The sequence below is a fragment of the Cynoglossus semilaevis genome, chromosome 4, assembly GCF_000523025.1.
Source record: "Cynoglossus semilaevis isolate Cse_v1.0 chromosome 4, Cse_v1.0, whole genome shotgun sequence".
Taxonomy (NCBI): domain Eukaryota; kingdom Metazoa; phylum Chordata; class Actinopteri; order Pleuronectiformes; family Cynoglossidae; genus Cynoglossus; species Cynoglossus semilaevis.
The window spans coordinates 13,901,024-13,911,333 of record NC_024310.1 but is presented as its reverse complement, the minus strand read 5'-3'; the positions used below and the strand labels follow the sequence as shown (position 1 = coordinate 13,911,333).

Here is a 10,310-nt window from a genome sequence, read left to right as displayed (position 1 = left end):
ATGAAGTACAGACTGTCTAATACTCCCTGTGAAAGGTTCAGCGGCAGCAGCAGCAGCTCCAGGTTTGGACGACAAACAGAGGAACATTCGACCCTGCCCTGCAGCTCTCCACAGGGAAAACACGTGTGATAAAAAGGGAATTTCCATCTTAAATAACCACTTTTCTCTCAGTGGACTTTGGTTGCTGTCTCTGCTTGTCCAATCAAAAATGTTATTTATCTTTAACACGTCCAATCTCTGCTTTTTCCCCCTCTGTCTTTTCCAATGTCTCTGGCACTGACAGATGTCAGTTTAATTCCACTTTAACATATGCTGCCCTTAGTCAGAAACCTGATAGTGATAATAATAATTGTGTGACCTGCAGGAAGCCTTTTAGTACATCATCAAGTCTTAAAGAGAGACTTACTGATAATCCACAGCACAGAGCATCATTGAAGACTCAGACTTGTTTATACTCCAGTGATCCATTCATCACCTAGGACTAATGACAGTGTATTTTAGCTGTTATTTTAGATACTTTTTTATTTTTAATTATTGCCTACTCCATTCTATTTCATGTCTGTGTATGTGGTCGGTCATCCAGGTGATCTTATCCAAAAATAGTTACATCGAGGGCAACTGGACAGAGTCTTGAAGATGTTTCACCTCATCCAGAAGACTTCTTCACTGCTACCATTCCATCAACTTTGATCTTTTTTTGTCATTCTGTTTGTAGGAGTCCTCGGAGCAGCAGCACGGGGCCGCATGACAAGAAGCTGGGCCTTATTCCCAGAGGGTCAGCAGTTCAAATATCATCCTGACAGGTGTGTATCTGTGTCTCGGAGTTTACACTGACCAAGAAAGCTGATTCTTTTTACTTTTATTTCCTCACTGTGTCTCCTCCTATGTTCAAATGTGTGCTTTCATTTGGTTGGTCCTTCAATTGATGAAGGAATGAATCTGGGCTGAACGTGACAAAAATCGTTTCATTTGGTTGGTCCTTCAATTGAATCTGGGCTGAACGTGACAAAAATCTTGTGAATCGTATTAGTATTTTTTGTTATTTATACAGTTTCTCTATGCATAGCATACTAGTACTGTAACTGCAACGTCTGTCCCTAAAGTCCCATGAGGCCCGATGCACATGGTAAAGGAATATTTCACGTTCTGTGGTATGAAATGTTTAAATTCCAGGCTGACATCTCTGGAAGGTTCTGTGTCTGCCTGATGTACCAGAGGATTTAGGCTGACAGCATGGACTCTTGTAAACGGGTCACGTTGATTTGCCACGGGTCATAAGTGTGAACCGACTCAATTTAGAAAGAGTAAAGACAGAGAGTCAGATCTCACTGGCACGTTTTCTGGAGGACACGGCGCTGCGGCGTTGTACAGTGTGGCTGGTGCTGCAGTGTTTGACTGATTATAAACCAGTGGAGGCTGGGTAATCTCACAACCGTCTTTACTGCTGCAGACAGACACACAGGTTAGGGGATAGTGCTGGCCTAGCAGTGTTTTAGATCATCTTGGATGACTGCCCTGTTTGAAGGAGCGCCCATGACCTAATGAGGAGCTTGTTACAAAAGACAGACATTCACCTTTATTATGTTTATGCTCAGTTCATCTGAAGTTTGTCTGTGAAAGAAAAGTGGTCAAGTGAAGAGTTTAGACACAGCGGCGCTTTGCTGTCAGAGCAGCTGGTCTTTGAATTGGTACAGTAACTCATCTGAAGGGCTGTCAAAATTAACACTTTAATCATTCCATGAATTCAAAAAACTGACTGTGTTGAGTGTGTGATCATTGCTCACACTGGCATTTTCTGCTGGCACCACACCTAATCCAGGCTCCAGTATATTTATTAGGATGTGTATTCATTTGGAGGGTTTTTTTTTGTCTTTATTATAAAGCATCAGTGCAGAAGAAATGAAAAGAAATGGTCAGAAAGAAGAGAAAAATCTTGTTCTAGTCAGAAGTCCAACATTGGCCTGGCTGCCCAGAGAGCTGTGCTGCTGTGGTTGATGCCCTCCATCTCCAGCACCACGAGGCTGCCTCATACTGTATGTATCATTTGACAATACAATATGAACAGTAATGACCGACACTGCAGGGACTGTTGGCACTGTCTGTGCCGTTTCCCTGCTCAGACAGACATAAAGAACTGAATGAATGAACAGACAAACTAACAGTGACGTACCGTCAACACCAGGAACAGTGTTAGAGTCAGTGACTTATTCTTCAATATATTTACCAGGAATATTTGTATTAATACAGAGTCTGTCCTCATCATTTGGCTGCTGACGACCTGGTTGTGCTGCTTCCAGTCTTCTGTATACTAAACTGATTCAGTCATCATCTGTTGCCAGGGTAAAATATTTTTTTTGGAAGAAATTCATATCTGTAGGTTTGCTCAATCAAAAGGAATGTCTGTAAATGTTGTTGGTTTAAATTTAATGTATATAAAAAAACACATTACATTGAATTGTATTTGCATGTCATTAGAGGCAAAAATATATATTTTTCAAGTCATGGGGTTTTTTGCTTAAATACATTTAGAACAATTGTTTTGTAATGTATTTTGTCTGGGTTTTTTTATGGTTTCTTATTAACATGAAACCATAAAAAATACAAATTAAGAATATTCTTATACTATAATAGTATAGCGTTTGTATTCTGGGTAAGTCAGGGTATGACGAGGGCTAAACCTCTGGGATACCAAAGTGTTTCTTAGGCGGTGGAATGTTTGTCTACACCTGTTCAAAGGTCCCTTGTACATACGGGTACTTTTATATAACATGTATATATAGTGCCGTGCCACTTCAGTCATGCACCTTGTATGGCTTTAGCGGAGCTATCTATGCAGCAGATGTATCTATGTGGGCTGAACCCAGGTCATCTGCTCTGGTCAACAGGTGGAAAAGCAGAAATGTGATGACAGACCTGTATAAGTACCCAGGAGAGTAGACCGTAAGATGCAGAAGGCAACATCTCTGCCGTAGCAGCTGCTAAGGTAATTGAGAATGGACCCAAGTCCATCCCCAAGACTTACTCTGTCCTTCATTCATGGAAATCTGGAGGAGATTTCCAAGATTGAAATGTCAGGACTGGAGTCCTGTGTCAGCTTTCTGTTGTTTTCATCCTCTTTGACAGTCTGATTTTCTAATGTGTTGCAATAAGTATGTGAAGATGGATCTGAGATCATGTGAGCCTTTTGAAAAAGCCCTAACGCTGCTTGCTGTGTGAACTGGAGCAGTGGCAACCACAGAGAAGCCACATGAGCCCAAAAGCAGTGTAGTGAGACGCAGAGCTGAGCTGAAGCCTGGGAAAATGTTTCAGTGAAAAATAAGCCGTGCCTCTGAACATCGTCTTCATCTGGACGTGCCTGGAGTGAAACCTGGACAGTTTTTAAAACATTTGACTAGAAGATCTGAATATTTGTCTCCTGAGTCAAACCCAGTGCAGTCTTAGTACGACGTACCGTAGCCAAACACACGTGTGTTGGTAAATAGGTGTTTGTTGACGTCAGTGAGTCAGAATGACGATAGGTTGTTGACCAAGTGATGGCACTTTTGTCTCTTTTGAGAGAACAGGTTTTTATGGCTCCCCCCATGCCTTCTTGGATTTCTTGTTGCTAAACTTAATTTATTACCCAAAATAATGTAAAATTATGATTTTAAGATTTAATGATGATTGGAAAAAAAACCCACCATATGGATGACAAATAAATTATTCTTTATTTGGCTTATTATATGCTACAAAAATCCAGTTAAAAAAGTACAAAAACAAAAGATCAACGAGTGACAGTGGTAAATACATCTGTCTACAGTAAAACACACACACTTAAAAAAATAATAATAATAAAACTCCAGTGTGATCTAATGTGTCTGAGCTGTGCTCCATGTAATGACATTATGATGGCACTTATGTAACGACTCATTATACTACATTTCTGCATAATATTGATGTTTCTGTAGACATAATGACGTTATTAAGATGTGGATTTACTCAGGCAGGACGCCACTGAAGGCTGGAGGTGTGGAACACATGGCACAGCGCTGAAAAATAATAATGGGGAGAGAGTTTCAGATGACGTGAGACAGGAGGCTCTGTGGACGGTGATGTTTGTCAGAGTGAAGAGCAGGTGGAAGAAACCCCAGAGGTGGAGGTTTGTTTTGGAGTCAATATCAGCACAACAGGTGTGTAAACAAGGGTGAGGGATAGAACATGGAGCTGGAATGAGTGAGGGTAATAAAAGTGATGGGTTCAAGTCCTCTGGGTCAGTATTACAATGTAATGGACAGACAGGTGTCTGTTTCAAATTCAGAGAGATCCAAAGTGAGCAGATCAGTTTGGAGATGAACCTAAAAAGTTCACGATGGTTCGCAAATGTGTCAGAGCTGATTTATAGACTGTGCGAAAAATGACACGAACATGTTTTGTTGCTGTAAAAGAGCTAATGGACAAGGTGAGAAGGAGGCGACTAGTGCCGTGGTGACCCAGGTGAGGAGTAAGAAGCGTAGCGCTCCTCAGTGGCCGTGCAGCTCCTCATGGCTCTCATCACACTTTAAAAGAGGAGAACAGACTAAACATGGAGAGACTGTGTCTGAGTCTGAGATCAGAGGAGTGTGAGCTGTAGTCTGGAGGTGTGTGTCTGCTCTATAGGTGATGCAGAGGGTAAGATAAGAAAAAAAAATACACTTCTGACCCTCACTAACTGTTTCTAAATAAAATACTGTATTTTACAGACAACAAAGATGTTCTGATTCGTGCTGTGTTTTTATAGAGCATTAAATTGAATCGTGAATTGCTGTTCCCATGAAACACTTTATGAGGGCAATTGTCGACATCGTGTATAAAGTTAATCATCTTCTCCTACTAGAGCCACGGGCAGCTGCAGTGTAGAGACTACGTGACACACTGATGTTTTGGAGAGCGGTAGATTTGGAACACAAGCAAAGTGAATCATCTCTGAATCTCTTTATGACTTTGCGTTCACAATATATGGTTCACTCTAACAGTGAACTGTTATTTAAACGGCCTGCTTTAACAAATGACTAAACATAGTAGTCTTCAAAGTTTCATTTTTACTGACAGGATTCTGTTTGTTGTGCAACCACGGAAAAACCTGTGCCAGCATCCATGACATCCACGTTGTCATGGATGTCAGTGAGTTGGTTTCAACAACACCACCGTAGATAAACACTTTCGATATTACTTAAAAACAGACATTAATGGACTCGTTTTCAGTGTGAATTCTGGGTACATGAACTGAGGATTAGTTGAGGACAAAAACAGTCAAAACGGCCTCATGAGCTGCTGAGGAAAAACAGAGAGGAAATATTTCCAGAGGCCACTCAGCTGTGTATATATAAATAATCTGCAGGGATCTGAAAGTGGCCATGTACCCATCCTCCCTCTGCCTCCAGCCTCCAGCCCTGCTGCACGATCCCTCTCTCCTTTCCTCCCTTCCTTGCTCTGTTGGCCAGCGCCACTCGGAGTGTCTCGGGGCAGATTTCTCCCACAGTTGGGAGTACTGGCTTGTGTGGCGGCCTGTTTATCCTGGAGCGTCGACTTCCTAGTGGCAGCCTGCACCTATCTAAACATCCCCCCGGCTGCTGCTTTGTTTTCCGGGCCTTCCAAAGCCGCCCCATCCTCTTTCCTTCACCCATCTCTCCAGGCACTCTCCTTTTCTCTCTTTCACACACACGCCCACTTCTTGCTTTACCCTGTCTCAGTGTCTGTCCTCTGGTCACCGTTGTCCATTTAGCGTCTATCACTTTCCTCAGTCATTTCCCTCTATCTGTGTGATTTATATCACAATGATGATAAAGATATTTGGCAGATCTTTCAGTCGTCACTGACTAGATTTATCACTCTATTCTTTTTTTTGTATTTTGTAAATATTTTCACCATCTTGTCTTTTTCTAATAAATGATGTCTTTCACATGTATATATAATACAGAGATGTTTCACACTCTAAATAATGTACAGTTTATACAGTTAATCATGGTAATTACAATCAGGATTAATTAATCCATAGGCCCTGCTTGATTGATCAGATAAAAGTTTCTAATAATCCATAGGCCCCGCTTGATTGATCAGATAAAAGTTTCTAATCATTTTGTAGACTCATACACACACACATATATATAAATATCTATCTATCTATATATAACAGAATATTTTGACACGTATTCCCAGATTTTGGCAGATTATAAAATCTACTGATCTACTTTGTGTTTGTTACGATTTGATCATTTTCTCTCTCTCTCTCTAATTTACAAAGACATGTACACACACACCTTTCTTTTGCTTGTTTATTTGTGGTCCTATCAGTGCCTGTCCAAAAGTGCAATGACAGGATATCTGGTGTAACACAATAGCAGGGTCCGTCCCTGGAGACGTCTTTTTGTCTGTGTTATACTCAGACTGTGAGTCCACTGGAGTGTCCAGCTCATGGCTTTTGTCCAGGGAACAGCGTGAGCTCTATCTGTAACTCCTCAGCCTCGGGGCAAACTGTGAGGACTGGCTCTCAGTTCGGTTCGCTGGTGTTTATGTGTGCAGACACCTGCTTTTATTCCAGACTCCTCCAACTGTGAGCCCTTATCTCAGCCCGGGTTTTACACTGTTGAAGAATGAGCTCTCTCCAGGGATATCCTCGGCCTATTTTGGCCTGTTCGCTTGAACGCAGAAGCAGTTGAAGGATTTGCTCAGTGCGATGTGAAGAATGTTGGACGAGCACCGACTGCTCGGACTCTGGGGACGTGTGTGCGTGTTCATGTTGACTGTGGGTGAAGTATGTGTATTTGTGTTAAGGGCAAAGTTGTGAAGTGTGTAGGTATGGCAGTGGCGGGGGCCACAGAGCTCCAGTGAAAGTGCGCCCTTGCTGACAGATGAATTTCTCTAATTAGAAATCCATAACATCCTGCCACATGGCCGCCTTATCCTCAGCACACTTCCTGTTCTGGACCAGGCTGACGACAGCCAGCACCGCTCCTTCCGTCACTCTTACTTTGGCAGTGTATCTCTGTGGGTGTCTCCTTCATCACATACCAAGTCTTATTTATCAACTTTACCTAGAATTTGCTTAAGTAAGTATGCACGTGTAGATATGTTGGCGTTTGTGTGTGTGTGTGTGTGTGCGTGCGTGTGTGTGTGTGTGTGTGTGGAGGGGATGTTATACCAGCCCTTTGTGTCTGGGCTACTGCTTATTTGGCTGGCTTTCTGTCTCTATCACTTCCTCTGTTTTTGCCACTCTCCTGCACTCCCCCTCCCTTCTCATCCCGCCCCCGATATCTGGATGGGGGGCACGAGTTGAAGGAGTCCAGACACACAACAGATGATAACAGCATCTCCAGCTCTGGTTTCTTTCTATTTTTCTCTTTCTTCTTTTACTGTCTCTCTCTCTCTCTCTCTCTCTCTCTCTCTCCCTCTCTCCCTGACAAGCTGATTGGTGCCAGCCCAGAGGAAACGCAGCAGGTCTGTGAAGACATATCATGACCCATCATAAACATTATGCAGAGCTTAATGGGCCTCCTCGACGCTCTGCTCTTTCTCTGCCTTAGTTATTACCAGGGGAGTAGCTCCAAAGTTGGCGCAGCTCTGTTACCCATGGGGCAGTGTGGGCTGGCATCACTACTCACTGAACATGACCAACATCTTTGACAACGTTGAACTGATTCTGAACTGAACAGAGGGCAAACAGAACCGAGCGTTCGGTTTAGTTCTGAACTATCCTGCTGTCACGGCATGTGTGAAGCAAAAGGACAGATTCCAGTCCAACTGGTGTCACTCACTGGCCGCTTTCTTTTACATGTTTTAGGCTCTTATAAATCTCTGCCATCATTCTGGTATAGCACATCAGAAAAAAATGTGTGGAATGTTTCCTAAAACTTTTTATTGAAAACTCTTCTGCAGTGAAGTCATATCTGTCACTAGCTGCACCAGATTCTGACTTTTTATCATTTAGAGTTGAGTTTTAAAGCAGTTTTAAACTGAGTTGTCTGTTTGATTCATTCACATCGTCCTTGTGTTGAAGACAAAATAATTCTCCTTTGTTGTCTGGTCGTGTTCATTTAGCTTTTTGACCTACCCTGGTCCAACACGAGATAAAAGTATCTGGTAGTCTTTGACCAATGGCCATTGGCAAATTTCTAGGTCTGTCGTAATTTGTCTGTTTAACAAACAAACCTGTCCATACAGTTCAAACTAACTGTCTTTAAAACAAACAAACAAACCTGTTCATACAGTTCAAACTAACTGTCTTTAAACTTCTAAGTCTTCTTTCAAAGACAAGGAATCACCATTAAAAAGCATTATTTTGTAGAGTGCACAAACACTGTTCTTGGATTGTTGAAACTACTTCCTGTAAATGTTTGGGTCTAAATCCAGATTTGATTAATAATTAAGTTTTTAAATAGTTCAGTACTGTCTTACTCATCAGAGCTTGTTTAGAACCGTTGAACAGCTTTTATCTTGTCATTCATTTGTATCTTTACACTGGAAAGTTGATTTCTTTTAGCTGGTTTAAATATTAAATACGATGTAAAGCAGATGGACTGAAGCGTGAGCACAAAGGAGAGTGTGGAAGCTTCTGGAATCAATGTTGCTGTCTGCACACGACCAGTTGTAGTAAATTAGATAATGACTTAAAAAACTGAAAATTAGAATCTACTTATCAAGACTACAGTGTTTAACAAAAAGAAAGATTCAAAATGTAGTCACCAACTTCACCAAAACAGACTACCGTCTCATTTGTGATGAATCTGTCTGTATTGTATGGATTTGGTTTGATTTTTAAACCATATACCCGGTGAGCAGCAGGCCTCCACGTCTCCAGTGCTGCCCTTGGACCCACACTCAGGTCCTAAATGTTAGCTGCAGTTCTCTGTCCCTGCTGCTGGTGGTGAACATGACGCCTTCTGTTGTTGTTGTTCTGCTGCTCTCTTGTTCTTCTGTGTCATCCTGGTGGTTGACGAGAGCTCTACTGTGCAACACTGCCCTCTGGTTTTTTTTTGTGAAGGTTACCAACGTGATGCCACTCTTATCAACAGCAGTAGAAAAAGTAAATAAGTAAATTTGAAAGTCTGACTCGACTACAATAACCTGAGGTCTTGCATTGTGAGAGAAAAAGAACGTCCTGTGGATTTTGCCCCTATAGTGTATACATTTTGGCTGAGATGGAAGGACCTCCATCGTTCCAGGCCCAGTGAACCACCCAGTGACCTTTAATGGCCTATGGCTACCAACCACCATCTTGAGGGAAAAGCAATCAGACTCTTTTTCAAAGGATGGAAATGATCACTGACAATGGTATGTGTTTGTTGGCATCGATCATGCCCTCTGGGAGGAAGTCTGGCCCGGTGCCAGAGCAGGAAGTTTCACCCCACCTGCTTTTAACATATCCTCTATACTTTAGTCTTGCCCTTCATACGTGCAGGAGGAAGTAGTGAGCATTTGGAGGGTGAATTTAAGTTGAAAAGTCACGATGCTGTGGTGTTTTACAGCTGTGCTACGTTAGCGTGTTGACACTTGGGTTTAAGATAACTGCATTAGAAACTGAGGACAAATGTTACAGGGTACAGCTGGGACCAAACTAACCCCTGTTCCTCTGACCTGTAACTATGTTGAAAGATTGAATCACAATGTAATTATCAGTGGCTGTCCATACAGACATTCCTAGTGTTAATCAGGGCTTCACCTGATGGAGGATGGAAGTTGTCTTTGTGTTATTGACCAAACTGTTTCCAGAGTCTGAAGCCAAGTTTTGAACTTCTTTAGTCTATTTAATTGTTAACCTGGGTGTGGGTTTGGAGAATAACAAATGTTCCCAGGCTGAGTTGATGCCCCTGCTGGTGCCACACGGAGACATGGTGGTACGTAGTCTTACCTTAGAAAGAGCAGATAACCCATTCACGCCAGGGCTGTAACTGAGGATCATTAAGTGTGAAGTTCTAGACCCAGGAAAATCATTGTTTCTGTTGACGCCACATCGGAAATATGGAAGGATCATCGGTAGATTGATGTGATGATAATACTTTCATGGCCTTCAGAAGGACTAGCATCCGTGTACCCCAGTCTTGCCTCATGACTGCTGGGATTGCCTCCACCTTCTCTCCAACCCTGTAAAGCAGTGGTGAAGGGTGGGAAACCGTGAAGACAAGTATTTGCAGAGACAAAATGTGAACCGAATGATTCTGTTACAGAAGGATGAAAATCGTACACTAGCACACTGACAAAACGTCTGTGGTCAAACACAGACACACACAGACGCACACTCTGGCAACATGTATTTGACGTGTGTGTATATACACTGAAGTAAGTGTTTTTTTGCGTTA

At 42.2% G+C, this 10,310-nt stretch overlaps 1 long non-coding RNA gene across 2 annotated transcripts in view; it reads left to right on the top strand.

The window, feature by feature from the left end:
• Positions 1 to 10,310, top strand: part of LOC103378241 (uncharacterized) — a 73,368-nt gene that overhangs the window by 28,211 nt on the left and 34,847 nt on the right. Inside the window, exons 3-4 of one of the 2 annotated variants that reach the window (XR_003049586.1) lie at positions 716 to 803; positions 2,886 to 2,983. This is a non-coding gene — a long non-coding RNA (uncharacterized LOC103378241). The remainder of the gene's footprint in view (positions 1 to 715; positions 804 to 2,885; positions 2,984 to 10,310) is intronic. The other variant, XR_003049587.1, reaches the window with a different exon arrangement.